The following is an 18,224-nucleotide window of genomic DNA, read 5'->3' as shown; positions in this document are numbered from 1 at the left end:
CCCAAAGTCAATGCGGTATGTTTTCATATCATTTTATTCATAACCAACCAATCATCCTAGACACATGAATATTCATCTTTATATCCATGTAGGAGATTAACATCCACTTGACAAGCACCAGAGCCACCTTTAGGTAGGTAGCATGTACTTCTTGGTATGGTGGTGCCGGATTATGTAAGAGTGTGCAGCATGTCGCATGTCAACAATGGAGGTAAGCTCTAGACCTGGTGATAGTTGAAGTGAAAACAGGGGTTTTAGGCGGCTTACAATTTACAAGTGCAACTCGGATGAAAGCAAAGTGTGTGAATTGTAACGATTCATACTTAGCTTATTTGATGAAGCTCCAAACTTAAGTACTTCATAAAACAAAATTTGATTTTACAATTTTGGAATCTTATGTTGTTCACGCTTCATCTCACTTTAATTTCACAAATTTCAATCTAATTTTATCTTGGAATTGGGAAATACAATATAAAGATTATCAATATTTGATTCAAATTCACAATTAGAATTTCTAAAACAAGCAAATATTTGCTTAAATAAGCTTAACTGAAAACATAGATAGCCTTAGTGAATACTTGTAATTGCTTGGTGCAAAACTGCAATGTACAATACTACAATGTAAATGCAACCACAAGTCATATGAACAATAGCTTCCTATATGTGCTCCTCCTGTGAATAACTTCCTACAGCGCGCAATAGCTCAGTCAATCTATTCAAGAAATTTCTAGAGTTTTGTTCTTCCCCTCTGCAGGAATACATTGATCTAATTGACGATAATATACTAATTCTTATTTTGTGCTATTTGCACCATCGAACACTGACATCAATGGTGTACTCCTACATACTTACAGGAAGCTCGCAGACAAAGTTGTTGCTGGTGGTTATTATGTAATTGTCCCTGATTTTTTCCATGGGGATCGCTACGATCCTGATAACCATAAGTCCATAACAGACCACCAGCAGTTTGGCTAAAAGACCATGGAACTTTGAGTTTGCATATTTTTTACAAAAATCCTGGCTAAATTTAATGACAACAGTAAGTTTGTGGGTTCCAATTTTTCTAACTGATTGTAGAAATTAGTACGCATATGAAATCATCATTTCTTCAGGACTTCAGGTCAATGGGTATGAAGAGGCAGCTGGCTTCTATTGGGGAGGTAAATGTTACATTTGCAACACACGATGTGTTAAGACTTTGTACACTGTATGCCAAAATTTTTACTCGTTTGAGGTTTCTTTCTCCTTGTGATTTTAATCATCGACTCGTCCAATTTAGCCAAAGTAGTTGTGCAACTAGGACAAAGTGATGAATATGTACAAGCTGCTAGCGCCGCTCCTAGATCCTTCATCTGTTACTCTGGATGATATCAAAGGTAAGGCTAAAGGGTAGGCTTAGTTTTAACCCGTCGTATGTTTATCTTATTGTGTTATATCTTCGTTAACTTTTTGTTAAATTATGATTTGTATTTGAATATAAGTTTTCGTGTTGTTAAATTTCACTTTTGATCCTAGAATAAATTAGTTTCTCATTATCTTCATAAAACAGAATTGGATTATTATCATGGCCTAATAGTCTTTAATTTTATTAGGAATAACAACATTATTGATGAGCCTTTTCAACCCCATACTTGCAAAATGAAAATTTGAAGTTTTCAATCCCGATGTTGAGTGAGTTTGGTTATTAATTGAAGCTAAATAATATTACTCCGTACTTCATTCATTTCTTTTAAATCAAAACTAAGATATTTCGTATAATTTTTACATATTGATAACAAGGAAAGTGAGGGGAGGGGGGGGGGAATAGTGTACTAATTTGATTAAATTGTGACCGGGGTGAAGGTACCAATTTCTGTTCTTGGCGCTGAGTTTGACCAAGCATCTCCACATGAGCTCCTGAAGCAGTTTGAGGAGAAGGCTAAACGCCCTAAGGTGGTACGTCAATTGTCATACTTCAATGTTAAGCATGTCTGCTCTTCAAGTGGTGTACATGTTTATACCATACTTTTGAGACAAAATATTCAAAGATTCTATTTTACATAAGAATAATGCTTGCTTTAACATATATACTTATGTGGCTAATGTTTATCTTTAGATTGGTTATGTTGTTGTGGTGTTGGAACAATAATCGTCTAGTGTTTCATGAATTGATTCCATTTGAAAACTAGTATAGGTGCAATGTCTTTTTTGGGATAGATATTGTTTCAACTCAAGTGCCTCTGATTTGTTGGACCTGACTATCTTCACATCCTAGTATCCTACATGGTATGTACATAAGTACATTCATAGCAAAAAAATTGCTCCAAGGAAAAGATGATAATAATATATTGAAAAAGTTGCAATGTTCAACGCTGTGAATATTAGGCCTTCGTTCAAGTCATAAAATAGAACAATATCTATATGTAAGCTAGGCCATCGATAATTTATCTGGTAGAACTATGATTTTATGCTGCCAGATGAGAAATTTTATTAATGTTGTACATAAATCTGATACGGAGTATACTTGTTTGTTTATAGATAGATGGATATGTCAAAATATATCCTGGAGTCACGCATGGGTGGACAATGAGATACGACCCTGATGACGCAGAGTCAGAGATGTTGTTGCTGTCAAGTATGCAGAAGAAGCTCATATGGATTAATAGATATGCTGAATTGGTTTAAGAAATACATTATTATCTAAGATCTCATAGTCACGCTTTAGTTATGGGAATGTATCAAATTTTATCAAATAATATCTCATTCATCTATATGAGATGATTATTGTTGGCTACTCTATTTAGTAATCTTGTTTGTTAGCAAGTAGTATCCTTCCGTAATTCCATTTGGAACTAGTTGTCAGTTTGTCATTGTCTAGCTTGAGTAATTGAATCTCCCTAGATTAAAATATGCAAGTCTCTTTATTAAGAGCAGTACGTAATTTGTTTATGTAAATGGAATGCATCTGGGCGTATAGGCCCTTTGTGTTTGGAGAAACATAACAAATAATAGTAATTCGATATTTGTAAAGGTGTTTTTTAGGATTACATTGGTATTTTTTGTGTACAAATATACATGTATGTAATTCCATTAGTGTATATAGGATGTCTTAGACTCTTAGTAGTACTATTATGTCTCATAATGTATAATATTTGATGCATTCATGCATCATTTACATATTTTTTTGCACTACTAGAAAAATACTTAGGCCTTATTCTTTTGAGCTTCTGGGCAGAGCACAGCAGATTTCAGCACAACATAACATATTTTATTATTATTATTATTATTATTATTATTATTATTATTATTATTATTATTATTATTATTATTATTATTATTATTATTATCACATTATTATTATAATCATTAAATACTAATTATTATTATAATTATTATTATTAAATATTGTTTTATTATTATTTTTATTATTATTATTAAAAATTAACAATTATTATTATCTATAAATATTAGTTATTATCTTTAAATATTAATTTTTATAAAAAACAATTATTATTATTAGTTATTATTATGATTATTATTATTATTACTATTATTATTATTTCTACTATTATTATTATTATATTTATAAAATAATTATTTATTATTATAAGTATTAAATATTTATTATTATTATTATTATTATTAAATATTAAATTTTAATAATAATATTTTTATTAATAAATATTAATTATTTATTGTTATTATTAAATATTAATTATTTATTGTTATTATTAAATATTAATTACTATTATTATAATAATTCAATATTAAGCATTATTTCTAAGCAGAGCAGATTATAGCAAAGCAGAAGCAGAGCAGCTCTAAAGAACGGGGCCTTATACCATTACACCACTTAAGGGTACTATTTACCTATTTAACGGTACTTTATACATAGCTTAATATTTACAACTTTGTCATCCTATTTCTTGCAAAATATATTAGGCATATGAACCAAGATTTTTCCGCATAAACGTGAAGTGAAATTCAACTACAGTTTATTACTATTTACTCTTTTTTTTTATTCTAATTCACTTAACATTCAATGCAACAAAATAAATTTAGATTAATTTTTTTTTAATAGGTAACGAGAACCCTAACTAGTTTATTTTCCTTCTCAAATTATTAGGCAATTACATTTAGAAAAAAGTTATAATTTTTTATTATACATAGTTACATACAGTTGTACGATATACTATACTTATACGGTAGATGGTAAAACAATTACAATCAAATATATTATTTTTGCTCATTTGGGGAGCTTCAATTCACATGAGCTAATGAGAAAAATATGAATAAGGTTGTAAGGTAAATTCGCATTATCTTATTCACAAAATTTTATATGTGGCTGGTCATCTCATGTGGCCAACCATTACGGGAGTTACTTTGTTAATGCTATAGGGGTTACTCACTCGATAAGGAGTTACTCACTCGGTCAGGGGATACTAAGTCGATAAGAGGTTACATCCACAAGCACAAATCCTCAGCGCGGAATATAATCCCAAAGTACTCCAAAGACTTAAATATAGTAAATCAAGAAGGTTTACTCACTCGGTCAGGGGATACTAAGTCGGTTAGGGGATACTTAGGCCCCATTCTTTAGAGCTCCCCTACTCTGTTGGATCTTCTCTGCTCTGCTCTGCATAAAAATAATACTTAATATTGAATTATTATAATAATTAATATTTAATAATACTATTAAATAATAAATAATTAATAATAATGATTAATATTGAATTATTATTATAATAATAATTAATATTTAATAATAATAATTAATATTTAATAATAATAATATTAAAAATTAATATTTAATAATAACAACAATAAATAATTAATATTTAATAATAATAATATAATTAAAAATTAATATTTAATAAAAATAATAAATAAATAACTAATATTTAACAATAATAATATTATTAAAAATTATTATTTAATAATAATAATAAATAATCAATAATTAATAATTATTATAATAATTAATATTGAATTATAATAATAATATTATTAAGAATAATAATTAATATTTAATAATAATAATAATAGTAATAATAATAGTATTAATATTTAATAATAATAATAGTAATAATAATAATAATAATAATAATAATAATAATAATAAAATGTGCTCTGCTCGGCTCGGCTCTTCTTTGCTGCAATCTGTTTTGCTGAAATCTGCTCTGCTTTGCTGAAATCTGCTTTGCTCTGCCAGAAACTCAAAAGAACAATGTCTTAGTCGGTCAAGCCAAGGGTTCCTCAATCGATTAGGTGTTACTCGGTCATATATTACTCATCGATCAAGGGTTACTTAGTGTGTGCCAGGTGACCATACGGCAGAGGAGGACCTTCTACCTGGGCCATATAATTTGGGGCTTGGCCCCCCATAAATTATTGTAAATGATTAGTAAATTTACTTTTTTATTTTATTTTTTTATTAGTAAATTTACTTAAATAACCTATATTATCTTATAAATTATTGAGGCATATTGATTATTTTTTATCAAGAGGTAAAAAGATTCAAAAATCCTGGCCCTCTAATATTTTCGATCAAGATCCACCATTGCCACACACTGTGGTCAGCCGCACACAGTAGTTCGTTGTTATATCTTATTTTGTCTTAACTCATTAACCATTACTTTATCTTATTTGGAATATGTTCAATAACTTTATTATATTAGTTTATCTTATTGGTCTTAATAAATCATACTTACCTTTGCATCAAAAAAAAAAAAAAAATAAATAAAATCATACTTACCTTATCTTATCTAATTTGAATTTAAAACTATAATTATGATTTTATCTTACCATATCTTATTAGTTCTTATCTAAAATTATTAACATTTATCTTCTCTAATTTGAATCTGTAATAATACCTAATCAACGTGGGGTAAACACTTTGTAATGTTATACTAAGCTCCATTGTCCATTCCTTTCCGATGTAATTTTATTTATTTATTTATTTTTATTTTTTTGGGGGGAGAGAATGGACAGTATAAAATTTGAAAGTGCATTTGATACTCAAGAAAGGGGTTTGAATTGAGTACGGTAACTGATTAGGGGATTTTTATCCACCAATCACCGTTTGACAAGTGGACCAACCAGGTTCCGCCACGTGTCCTTCACGTAGGCCAATACGAGCCTGCCACGTGTCAATCACAGATACGTCCTCTACGGACCAATTGAGACACGCCACGTGTCCACCCATGCCAAATGGGAAAACCGGCCAACAAGGCCCAATCCTGTTTAGAGGCCCGGTCAGCCCTAGGTTTACCCTAAACCTAGAGAGTGGCACGCTTCTCAAGACTATAAATACTTAATTAATCCTCATTAAAGGATCGAGCAATTAATCTCACCTGAAGAACGGAACAGAACAGAAACGTTACGGAACACACTAATAACCGGCTGATCTCGCTAACAAAGCAGATTACCTACATTAAACACTCTCACCTAGAGAGACCTTATTACTTTAATTTCCGTATTAATTACTCCTTAATCAGGTACTAACTTGACCGTTGGAGGCGGAGCTCTCAGGAGTCTCCGTTATTTTGCAGGTACAGGCGTCCAGTTCCAGTCTCGGAATTGTAACTCTCCCGCAGGACATCAGAAAACCCCGAAACATTTGGCGCCGTCTGTGGGGAGAGTACTTCAGAGATGGCATCCAAGTCTGTACCGACTCCTGAAGAGAGGCGTCCCCTAAACGACCCTCAAGTTCAGTCGGACCATGACACCAAAAGTGAATTTGAAGTTGAAACTCATACAGCTCCAGACGGGACCCTAAGGGCCCGACGTACCCGTCATACCGAAAGGAGGGAACGGGAGCATCTTCAAACAGGAAGCGAGCCAGCAGGCGCACCGCCTGCTCGGCAACAGCCGACTGATGGGTCTGCTCCCATCACAAGGAACGAACTCATGACCTTCATGAGGGACTTCAAGGGAGAGATTCAAGAGTTGATCAACAAGAAGCCGCCTGCTTCAGTCAAGGAGCAGTCGGCCAAGAAACCTTCCCCTTCACTAAAGAGGAAGCCAGTTCAAGGGCGAGAGGCGACTCCTCATCCTAAATCTAGGAAGCGGGAGCCACCTGCCCTTGATTTCACAAAATTCCGTTATCCTACAGGAAATAGGAAACCGGTTCGTCATATTCAGGCGGACGGGTCAAAGCAAACATTCACAGATGCTCGGCTACTGCTAGAGCAGAAGAAGAGTGACCGATTGTCCGAGTCGGCCTCTACTTCAGACTTTCAAGACAGTTTGCGAAATGCCTCGATGAGGCATACTCAGTCGTACCATGAGAGTCAGTCAGGCGGCACCTCCCGTCAGTCCGGCTTTCATAGTGCCCAGGCGGTACCAAACTTACCATTTGTGCCGCAACAACAGTATTTTATGCAGCCACCTCCATTTGGTGGACCTGCAGCAAAAAACGTCCAACCTATGGACTGGCAGCTACGGTTGCTTAGACTTGGTGAACAACCGTCGGCCTTCTCCAAGGAAATTACTGAAGCCGCTCAGCCGGCCAAAGTAAAAAATGTACTAGTAGGCGCCTATGACGGCACTACTAACCCAGAAGACCATCTGATGGCATTCACCAACCTGATGTACCTTCAAGGGTTGGATGATCCCACTTGGTGCAAGTGTTTCCCAGCGACTCTCAAAGGAATCGCACAGCAATGGTTCGGCAACCTACCGACTGGTTGTGTAAATAGCTTCAGGACGCTTGCTTACTTATTTGCCTCCAACTTCGCCATGAACATCCCTGCGAAGAAAACGACCCTTGATTTGGGAACAATTCAGCAGGGCGAGAAGGAGGGGCTTCGTTCTTACATCAGGCGGTTCAACCTGATGAGAATACAGATTCAAGGGTTACCGGATGAGGTAGCTTATACCGACTTTTTTAGAGGTCTCAAAGACGGGTCTACCTTCAAATTTGATTTGGTTCGAAAAAGGGTGGCGACTCTTTAAGAGGCCTTGATTGAAGCAGAAGCCTATATACAGGCGACTGATCTGTGTACGATAAAACAGTCGTCAAACAAAGATGAGAAAAGAAAAGAGGTCTGGGCGGCTGATTCCTTTAAACAGCCGGCCCAGAAAAAGAAAAAAGAATTCAAACCATACTCCCAAAGTATGTGTTTAACAAGGATAACCAGTTTATCCTAAAAGAAATAAAGGGACGGATCTCAATTGAGAAGCCGGTCCCCATGAAGGGTTCTGCAAACAACCGGAACCAAGATAAAATCTGTGCTTATCATGATGACGTTGGTCATCACACCAATGACTGCATCAGTCTCATGCGGTACCTAGACCGCCTGGCTGAGCAAGGTGATCTTGACACTTATGTCAAGAAATCTACGGGGAACACTTCCTCAAAAAAGCTGTCGGCCAAAAAGAATCAACAGGCCGACAGCTCCGATACAGATGATGCAGTCGTCTACACCATTGCAGGCGGCTTCTCAGGAGGCGGCCCCACTATAAGGGGCAACAAAGATAATATAAGGCGGTTAGATGTAAATTCCGTTCACCAAGAACGGCCGTCCAAATATACATTTCCTGAGATTGTCATCACTGAAGAGGATCTAGGAGGGGTAAGGGGGCCGCATGACGACCCTCTCGTTATTGAATGTAAAGTGGCCAACCAGAGAGTTGGCCGAATCCTCATAGATACCGGGAGCTCCTCAAATCTCATCAGCAGCAAATGTCTGTCGAAACTGAAATATCAGACTGACAGCATACATCCGGCCTCCCACCCTTTAATAGGGTTTGGAGGAGGAGTCGTCCACCCACTGGGACGAGTAGATTTACCCATTCGCCTGGGCGAAAAAGGGGAAGGACGACACATGGTAGTCCGGTTCCTAGTAGTAGAGGAACTCTCGGCCTACAACATGATTCTGGGTCGACCAACCCTGAACAATTCCAAGGCTGTTATAATCCCGTCTCTTATTTTGCTCAAGTTTGAGAGGGATAATGGAACAGTCGGCTCCCTAAGGGGAGATCAGAGGATGGCCCGAGAGTGCTATCTCTCGGATGTCAAGCCCACTGTTATGGCCACTGGGTCAAGTGGAGAAAAAAACAGACCTTGACAATGTCAAGGAGAGTGCGCCTGTTCAAGAAGCAGGCGGCAAAAAGAGAAAGGCGTCCCAGACAGAGTCCGCAAGAAAAGCGAGAAAATAGCAATCATTGGCAGAGGAGCGGCCGGATGAGTTCCGCCCTCAGCCGGCTGGTGAGCATGCGGACCTGATCTTAGACGACTCACGTCCTGACCGAACAGTCAAAGTTGGGACGACTGCTCTGAGAAACCTTGGTGACGACTTTCACAACCTATTGAAAGAATACAAGGACATCTTTGCATTTGAAGTCCATGAAATGCCAGGCATTAGTCCTGATCTGGCGGTACATAAACTCGCTGTGGATCCGAAAAAGAAGCCGGTACGGCAAAAGAAGCGGAATCATGGCGAAGAAAGAAGTCAGGCGGCAGCCGCCGAAGTTAAAAAATTACTTGATGCAGGGTTCATTCGGCAATGTTACTTCCCAGACTGGGTTGCAAATGTGGTGCTTGTTAAAAAGCCGAATGGCACCTGGAGAATGTGTGTAGACTACACAGACTTAAACAAGGCGTGCCCCAAAGACAGTTACCCTCTGCCTAAAATTCATAACCTGGTCGACTCAACAGCCGGCCATGCCTTGATGAGTTTCATGGACGCCTATTCTGGTTTCCATCAAATTCCCTTATGGAAGAAAGATCAGGAGAAGACGGCCTTCGTCACTGATCAGGGGTTATACTGTTACACGGTCATGCCGTTTGGTCTTAAGAATGCCCCGGCTACCTTCCAACGAATGATAAACACTGTGTTCTTTGATCAGATTGGGAGAAACGTCGAGGCATATATTGATGATATGATTGTCAAGACTAAACTTCAGAAAGATCATCTGACGGACCTCCGAGAAACTTTCGCCACACTCAGGCGGCACCATGTCATGCTCAATCCCAAGAAATGTGTATTTGGAGTTGAGTCTGGGAAATTTCTCGGATTCCTTATCAATCAGAGAAGAATAGAAGCGAACCCTAAGAAGGTGCAGGCGGTCATCGACATGCAGTCGCCTCGTACCATCCGAGAGGTTCAGAAGTTAACAGGTTGTCTGGCGGCCTTGGGAAGATTTCTAAGCCGATCAGGCGACAAATGCCTATACTTTTTCCAGGCAATTAAGAAAAAGGCAAGGTTTGAATGGGGGCCGGATGCTGAGGCCGCCTTCCAGAAATTAAAAGTTCACTTGCATTCCTTGCCGAGGCTGGTCAGCCCTTTGCCCAAAGAGGATCTCTACATGTACCTGGCCGTCTCTGATCATGCGTTAAGCGTTGTTCTCCTTGCTGAAAGGGACGGCTGTCAGCTCCCGGTCTACTTTGTCAGTCACGTACTGATAAATGTCGAGTTGAGGTATCCCCTAGTGGAGAAATTTGGTCTTGCACTCTTCATGGCTGTTAAAAAATTGAAGCCCTACTTTTTGGCACATACAGGCGTCGTGTATACAGACCAACCTATCAAGCGGCCGCTGACCATCATGGAGTCGTCAGGCCGAATGATCAAATGGGCCATAGAAATACAGAGCCTCGAAGTTACCTTCGAGCCTAGAAAAGCAGTGAAGGGGCAAGCCTTTGCTGACTTTATTGTAGAGATGACTCGTCCTCCTGACTCTCAAGTTCCAGACCAAGTATGGAAGGTATATGTGGACGGAAGCTCTACTTCAAATGGTTGTGGAGCAGGCGTCATATGTCAGTCGCCAGAGGGCGACAGGTTCGAGTATGCTCTACGCTTCAGTTTTCAGGCTTCAAACAATGAGGCAGAATATGAAGCTTTACTAGCCGGGATCCGCATGTCCAAGGCGGCAGGGGCAAGAAAAATAGACGCCTGTTCCGATTCACAATGGATAGTGAGTCAGTACAATGGCGAATACGAAGCAACCCATCCGGCCATGATCAAGTATTTACAGGCGGTCCGACAAGCAGTCGGCTCCCTTGAGGATTTCCATCTGATCCAAGTCCCGAGATCAGAAAACAACCAGGCGGATGCACTGTCAAAATTAGCATCATCCGCCTCCTCTGATACTCCTCGAACTGTTTTTTGGGAAGTAATGGAGAAGAGAAGCATCGAGGAAAACCCTATTGGAATCCTAGACAGAAGCTCAACCTGGATGGATTCAATCAGGGCATATCTGACAAACGGTACACAGCCGGATGATCCTCAACAGGCGGCAGCACTGAAAAAACGAGCCTCCTGTTTTGAAATGATAAAGGGAGAACTTCATAAGAGGGGGTACCTTCAACCTTTCTTAAAGTGTGTTACTCCAGAAAAGGGACGAGAGATACTAGATGATCTTCACTCTGGTTACTGTGCTTCTCATATAGGTGGTAGGATGCTTGCTCAAAGGGCAAGGCGGCAGGGCTACTTTTGGCCTACTTTGGAAGCAGATGCAATGGAGATGGTGAAAAAATGTGACAAGTGCCAAAGGTTTGGCAAACTAATTCACTGTCCGGCTACTGACCTCACTACCATTCACAGCCCACTACCGTTTGCTAAGTGGGGCATGGACATTCTGGGTCCATATACGCCTGCTACAGGCGGAAGGAGGTACATACTTGTTGCAGTCGACTACTTCACTAAATGGGTAGAAGCGGAGGCTGTAAAGGGAATCAAGACGAAAGATGTAATTTCATTCATTTGGAAAAATGTCATCACTCGGTTCGGGGTTCCCATGTCTATGGTTTTTGATAATTGTCCCCAATTTGAGACGCCTGTTCTCAAAAGCTGGTTGGGAGACCAAGGAATTGCAAACTACTTTGCATCTGTCGGCCGTCCACAAGCAAACGGCCAGGTAGAAGCCTTTAATAAAATCATCTCAGACGGTCTCAAGAAAAAGATTGAACGAGCAGGCGGCCTATGGGCGGATGAACTACCACATGTTCTCTGGGCCATTAGGACGACTGAAAAAGGGGCGACTGGAGAAACTCCATTCCTCCTAACTTATGGTGCGGAAGCTGTTCTTCCAATAGAACACTACGAGCCGACTCTTCGAGTAATGCTATATGACGAAGAGGCAAACTGGGAAGCCATGCACCTGGCATTAGACTCACTTCCTGAAAAGAGGGGCAATGTTGTCTTGCGCCATGAGATCTATCGCCTGAGAATGACTAGATCATACAACAAAAAAGTACACAGGCGTCCACTCAAAGTAGGGGACTTTGTACTTAGAAAAATGGAAGCAGTTGGTAGGGCTAATGAGTCTGGAAAACTAACTCCCAACTGGGAAGGACCCTACCGAATCTATGAGGAAGTCAGGGACGGTACCTACCGTCTGGAAACACCAGACGGACAACCGTTGCCTCGAACTTGGAATGTAGATAATCTTAAAAAATATTTCTTCTGAATGATGTAAAGTAAAGAGCTACTTAATAAAAGTTTGCACTTACTATTCAATTTTGTATTACGAGGGGCATGCCGTCTGTACCTTTACAGTCGGCTACTCTCCATTGAGTTTTTCACTCTATCTTCAGAGGGGCATGCCGTCTGTACCTTTACAGTCGGCTACTCTCCATTGAGTTTTTCACTCTATCTTCAGAGGGGCATGCCGTCTGTACCTTTACAGTCGGCTACTCTCCATTGAGTTTTTCACTCTATCTTCAGAGGGGCATGCCGTCTGTACCTTTACAGTCGGCTACTCTCCATTGAGTATTTTACTCACAATACTTGGTTAAAAAGATTAGGGCCTGGCCGACCCTGTGCCTAACAGGCGGCTACCCTTTTTGTACTTAGCACCTACGTTCACCAAAAACTTACCAAGGCTACCGGCCGAATGATCAGACCAGGCGCCAAGCCAACTGATCAAATCTACAAAACTAATACGACCTGTCCCAACATCATAGCAGGCGTCCGACGGCATCCCTCCGGATGAAATTCGTCGCAGAGAGCAGCTCCCTTTTGGGTGGAACATTGTTCTATAAACTAATTACACGGCACCTATACGACTGTCCCCAAGGGCAACCACGTAGCCGTTTTTGAGACAAGGATAACTCTACCACTAACCAAACCAGTGGTAGCAGTTGACATCTGAGTCAGATAACCGCCTGTATTACTTGGGATAAATGCAGGGGGTACCTATTGAGTTAATAGCCAACAAACATTGGCGAATCAAGGGGTCTAGCCGGCCTACGCCGCCTGGTACCTCTACTTCTCAAACAAAAGTGACGGCGACTGAGTAACTCCAACGTTAACTCATAGTCACTCCCTAGCCAACAAACATTGGCAAATCAAGAGGATCAGCCGGCCTCCGCCGCCTGGTACCTCTACTACTCAATCTAGAGTGTGACGAAGACTAAGTAACTCCTATGTTAACTTAATAGTCACTCAAACTTAGTATGGAGCCTAAAAGGTATGAGTCGTCCGCCTGTTTTTAACAAACAGGGGCTCTCAACCACTACTCTTGCAAGGTTAACAAATTATGAGTTAAAAGCCAACAACATTGGCAATATAGGGAAACAACCGGTACCCGCCGCTTGTTATCTCTACCACTCAATTCCTTGGCGACTAGGTAATATTCTATTTACTTGGTCAGACCACTTTCCTACTTGGTTAAAATTACAAAAAGACAGGCACGCATGCCTAAAAAGGATCCAGACAAAATAGTTCGAATACCGATTGAATAAATGGCCGACTGATCGTCTATCCTGGAAACAGACAACCAGTCGTCCAGGGGCATAGGCGACGTACTAACTATCCGTACCTGTCTGCAACGTTCGGCCATGTACAACAGTCGGTCTAGTAAACAATGGGATATTAGATATGGAATACTTGGACAAATTTGAAGCAAAACAAAAATTCATTAAAAATAAGCCGGTCATTAAAGACCAGCAAAATATTCAAAGCCCCGGCCCCTGGCCGGGTAAATACAAAGCAAACGGCACGCAGGCCGTGGAAAAAATACATTAAGCTTAAGAAGGGGGCAGTTCAGTATTAGCAGCTGCCGCCTGGTCAGCACTCTTCTTGCTGGACTCGGCTTCAGCTGCATCCTCTTTTGATGCCTTACCCCCAAGTGGCACAAGCGCCACAACCGGCTCTTCCTCCTCCTCCAACGCATCTCCCAACGCCTCTTCTTCAGCAGCCGCCAGGATCTCTTGATTATATGTTTCCGAACACTGGCGGTACGTTCTTTCCCAAGAGGCAAAGTCGGCATTGGGGAACAGGCGGCCCCAGGTCATGCGCTGGATTTGAGCGGAGTCTTCCATCATCTCCCGGACGAGCTCTTTCTTCTCTTGCTCGGCCTTTTCCGAGAGCTCTTGGGTAAGACTCTTCTCTTGGCTCACCAGGCGTTCTTTTACGTTGGCCAAGGATTTCTCCATGGCTTCGTAAGAGTACATTTTTTGGCGAAGATGTTTCAGCTCGGCCTTAAGATTTGTGATGGTCGCCTCCAGCTCGTCATTCTTCTTCTGGGCCGCCTCTAACTGAGCCCGAACAGCGGCGGTAGCCTGCGACTGATAATAAAGAATATCAATGGTCAGTACTTCATTTTGGGCAATTTGAAACATTGCCTTATCACAGTTAGAGGCGGCCATAGCTTTTGCAGCCTTTACCTCTTTGTTTTTCCGATCAAGCGGCTTGCGAAGGCTGTTAACTCGGAGCAGGGCCTAAGTATAAAAAAAAAAAAACAGGCGTCAGTTTCCAAACAAAAAAGATAACAGGCGTCCTGGAATTCAAATACTCAAAAAGTATACCTCAGCAAGGACCCCTGCAATCCCATCAAGGTCAAGGGTGCCGGCACCCCTGACCGCCTCCCTTTCAGATGGAGGAACTACTTTGATCATGGACTTGGCTACCTCAACCAAGTCAAGCCCCTGAGGGCCGGCTGCATAAAGCGTAAAAAAGCAAGTTAGACCTAGTCAAGAAGGAAGCAAGTGTAAAAGTTTTTACAAGTAATTGTCCATACTTCTAGGCGGCCCCGCCGGGGTTTTAGAAGAAGTGGCCGGCTGCTTCTCAGCCGCCACTGTTTTCCTGGAAGACCCAGGAGAGCTTGCAACAGTCGTCCTCCGGGCCTTGGGGTCCGGCTGTTGCGAGGAAGAAGCTCTTGGAGTGCCCGACTGAAAATAAAAAGAGTTAGTATATGCATAAGACAACTCCTAAAAGAGGAAGAGTTTTCGAAGTCTACCAAGGGTGCCCCCTTGTTGGGGGAGTCGGTACAAGACTGTTGCATGAGAGAGGCCCGCAACATGGCCGCCGCAGTCTTGGATGCTGTTATTTTACTCATGGCGTCAGCTGCAAAAAATAAACAGCAAAGTTAGTAAAGATCCCAAGTAAACAAAGCGTGAAAAAACAGAGTATTTGTCAGGCCGGCTACCTCTAGAGCACCGACTGCTGAGGCCACAGGCGGCCAAAAAGTACTCGTCATAGAGCCACTTGAAGCTCGGGACGCAGTTTAGGGGTACTTGCTCTCGTACCCCTGAAGTAGAGTTCACCCTAGTCTCTACTTTGAAGAGTCCTCTGTCTAGGATCTCTTTTTTAGCCTTTGGGGGAACAGGTGGCATGCTGCGGCCGCCTGCGAGAAGAGGCGGATCCCTATTCCACTTGTTAAAGCGTTGGTTCAGCTCCGTGTCTGAACCCTCGATGATAAGGAAGGTGTTCCGCCAATCCTTCCATTTGTTCGCCTTACCTCTCGTCATGAGGTAACCCCTATGGCTTGTTAATTGATACCAGCCGGTACCTCCCGACTTAGGGGTCCGGCTGAGATAGTTCATGTGGGCGAAAGCCTCAAAGCTTGGCTCCACCCCGTACATTTCGCACCCGGCCACATAGCCGAGTACGTTTACCCAAGAGTTGGGGGCTAACTGCCATAACCCCAAATCATACCCATCTAAAATCCGCTGAACAGCCGGATGTAATGGGAAGCGCAGTCCAGCTTTGGTGGCCGCCACATAGCAGCCAAAGCAGCCGTCATCATAGCTGGTACCAGCCGGCCAGACGACAGTGTCTTCTAGATCCGGCACGAACAGTAAAAATTCGGGGCCCATTATGTGGTTAGCTATAAAGCTCTCCACTTTGTCTTGCATGGTTGCGATCCGGCCCCGGGGTACCGTGCAGTAGTAAGGGGTGTTTTCCTCTCTGTAAGAGGCGGACGGCTCCGCCCAATTGTCCCCCTTCTCAACTGCATGAGAAAGCCTCGCCTCTTGTAGGCGGCTGTTTCTTTCTTCTGAGCCTGGAGAAGCGTGGCCAGAAGAGCTGGACTCGGACTCGTCCTCTGACGAGTCCGAAGAGGACGACTCCTCCCCTCTCCCAGAGGGGCCCGCCTCCTCTCCCTTAGAAGGAGCAGGAGGAAAATTAGACATATCAATGGTGAAATGGGAAGGGACCACCTTGACCCCTCCCTCAGAACTGCCGGCTGTCAAGCCGCTTTGCTTCACTTCTACATCTGGCGCCTGGTCAGATGTTTCACTAATGAGCACCCTTTGGGAGGAGCCGTCCGAGTTTGAGATCATAGCAGTCTTTTTCGTTCTGGCCATCACGTTCTGCATAGACACAGATACAGTCGGACTTTGTATAAAGGGCAAAGATGGGTCCAGAAAAGGGCAGGCGACACTCCTAGTCCTAGATTCAGCCGTCCCCGGTGACCGGCTGATCACTAAGTTAGGTCGTGTCGTGTGCTTCCGTGGTGCCATTTCAAAAAACAAAAAGAAAATTAAGAGTAAGAGAACTGAGTTACCTGAACGAGTGACGGTTGATGAAGTTCTGGAAATCCGGTGCAGTCGGCTTGTCAGAACAGGCGGTAGGCAGAAAAGGTCCGAAATGTCAGAGCAAGTTCAGGGGTCCGAATGTTCTCGCAAAGTTCTCAAATGTGAAAATGACCGAAGTCAGCACTTCCTTATATAGGCAAAGTGAGAAGGCGAAGGGTCGCTTCCAAATTCAAAATTTGGGCGGGAAAATCTCTCGGCCATTTGCAAGGTGACACCTGTAGCAGGCCGTCGCCTGTCACCGTGCAACACCTGTCACAGGCGACACGTGACCAGTCACGTGCCACCTGTGAGGGGCAAATGATTAGGGGATTTTTATCCACCAATCACCGTTTGACAAGTGGACCAACCAGGTTCCGCCACGTGTCCTTCACGTAGGCCAATAGGAGCCTGCCACGTGTCAATCACAGATACGTCCTCTACGGACCAATTGAGACACGCCACGTGTCCACCCATGCCAAATGGGAAAACCAGCCAACAAGGCCCAATCCTGTTTAGAGGCCCGGTCAGCCCTAGGTTTACCCTAAACCTAGAGAGTGGCACGCTTCTCAAGACTATAAATACTTAATTAATCCTCATTAAAGGATCGAGCAATTAATCTCACCTGAAGAACGGAACAGAACAGAAACGTTACGGAACACACTAATAACCGGCTGATCTCGCTAACAAAGCAGATTACCTACATTAAACACTCTCACCTAGAGAGACCTTATTACTTTAATTTCCGTATTAATTACTCCTTAATCAGGTACTAACTTGACCGTTGGAGGCGGAGCTCTCAGGAGTCTCCGTTATTTTGCAGGTACAGGCGTCCGGTTCCAGTCTCGGAATTGTAACTCTCCCGCAGGACATCAGAAAACCCCGAAACAGTAACAATAACCGAGCTTATAAAATTTTCTAAAAACAAAGGGACACCAATAGAGGTTTATGCATAGCAAAGACAATAAAACAATAAAAAGTGATAAGGAAGAGCTAGTATACGTCCTCCCTATCCTATCTAATTATTCTTATTTATCAACTAATCAAAACAACAAAAGCAATTACAACGAGTGTTTATCTACTTAATCTAAACAATGTTTCTTCGGAGACATCTGATAAAATTGGAACTTAATCTAAATAATCCCCACACCTAACTCGATCAAGACCGGTGTTAACACACACTTGATCTTAAACACTTGACCTCACAAATGCTACCCAATTACTAACCCTTTAGTGATTCAATTACGTACAAACACTTAGATACTAACCCTTTAGTGATTCAATTACGTACAAACACTTAGATTTCCTTACCAACGCTTTCTCACAAAACGATGTGGTAAGAGACAATGTAAATCATTTAACCCAAAACTACCCTACCACTATAAGTTGATTGGGGTGTTTGGTGGTAAAATGATTCAAAGAGCTCATCCATCCCATCAAAATAAGCTTATTTTCAATGAGTTACTTGGAGGAGTTTTTCATCGGCCTACATCCAAATATTTTAAGG

The 18,224-nt window shown here is 41.5% G+C and overlaps 1 pseudogene; it reads left to right on the top strand.

The window, feature by feature from the left end:
• Window positions 1-205: 205 nt before the first annotated feature.
• LOC110722032 lies at window positions 206-2,664 on the top strand (annotated as a pseudogene).
• The last annotated feature ends 15,560 nt before the right edge of the window (window positions 2,665-18,224 follow it).

The sequence above is a fragment of the Chenopodium quinoa genome, unplaced genomic scaffold (genome assembly GCF_001683475.1).
Source record: "Chenopodium quinoa cultivar QQ74 unplaced genomic scaffold, ASM168347v1, whole genome shotgun sequence".
Classification (NCBI taxonomy): Eukaryota; Viridiplantae; Streptophyta; class Magnoliopsida; order Caryophyllales; family Amaranthaceae; genus Chenopodium; species Chenopodium quinoa.
Note: the sequence above shows the minus strand (reverse complement) of the source record. Positions and strands in the feature narration are given on the sequence as shown.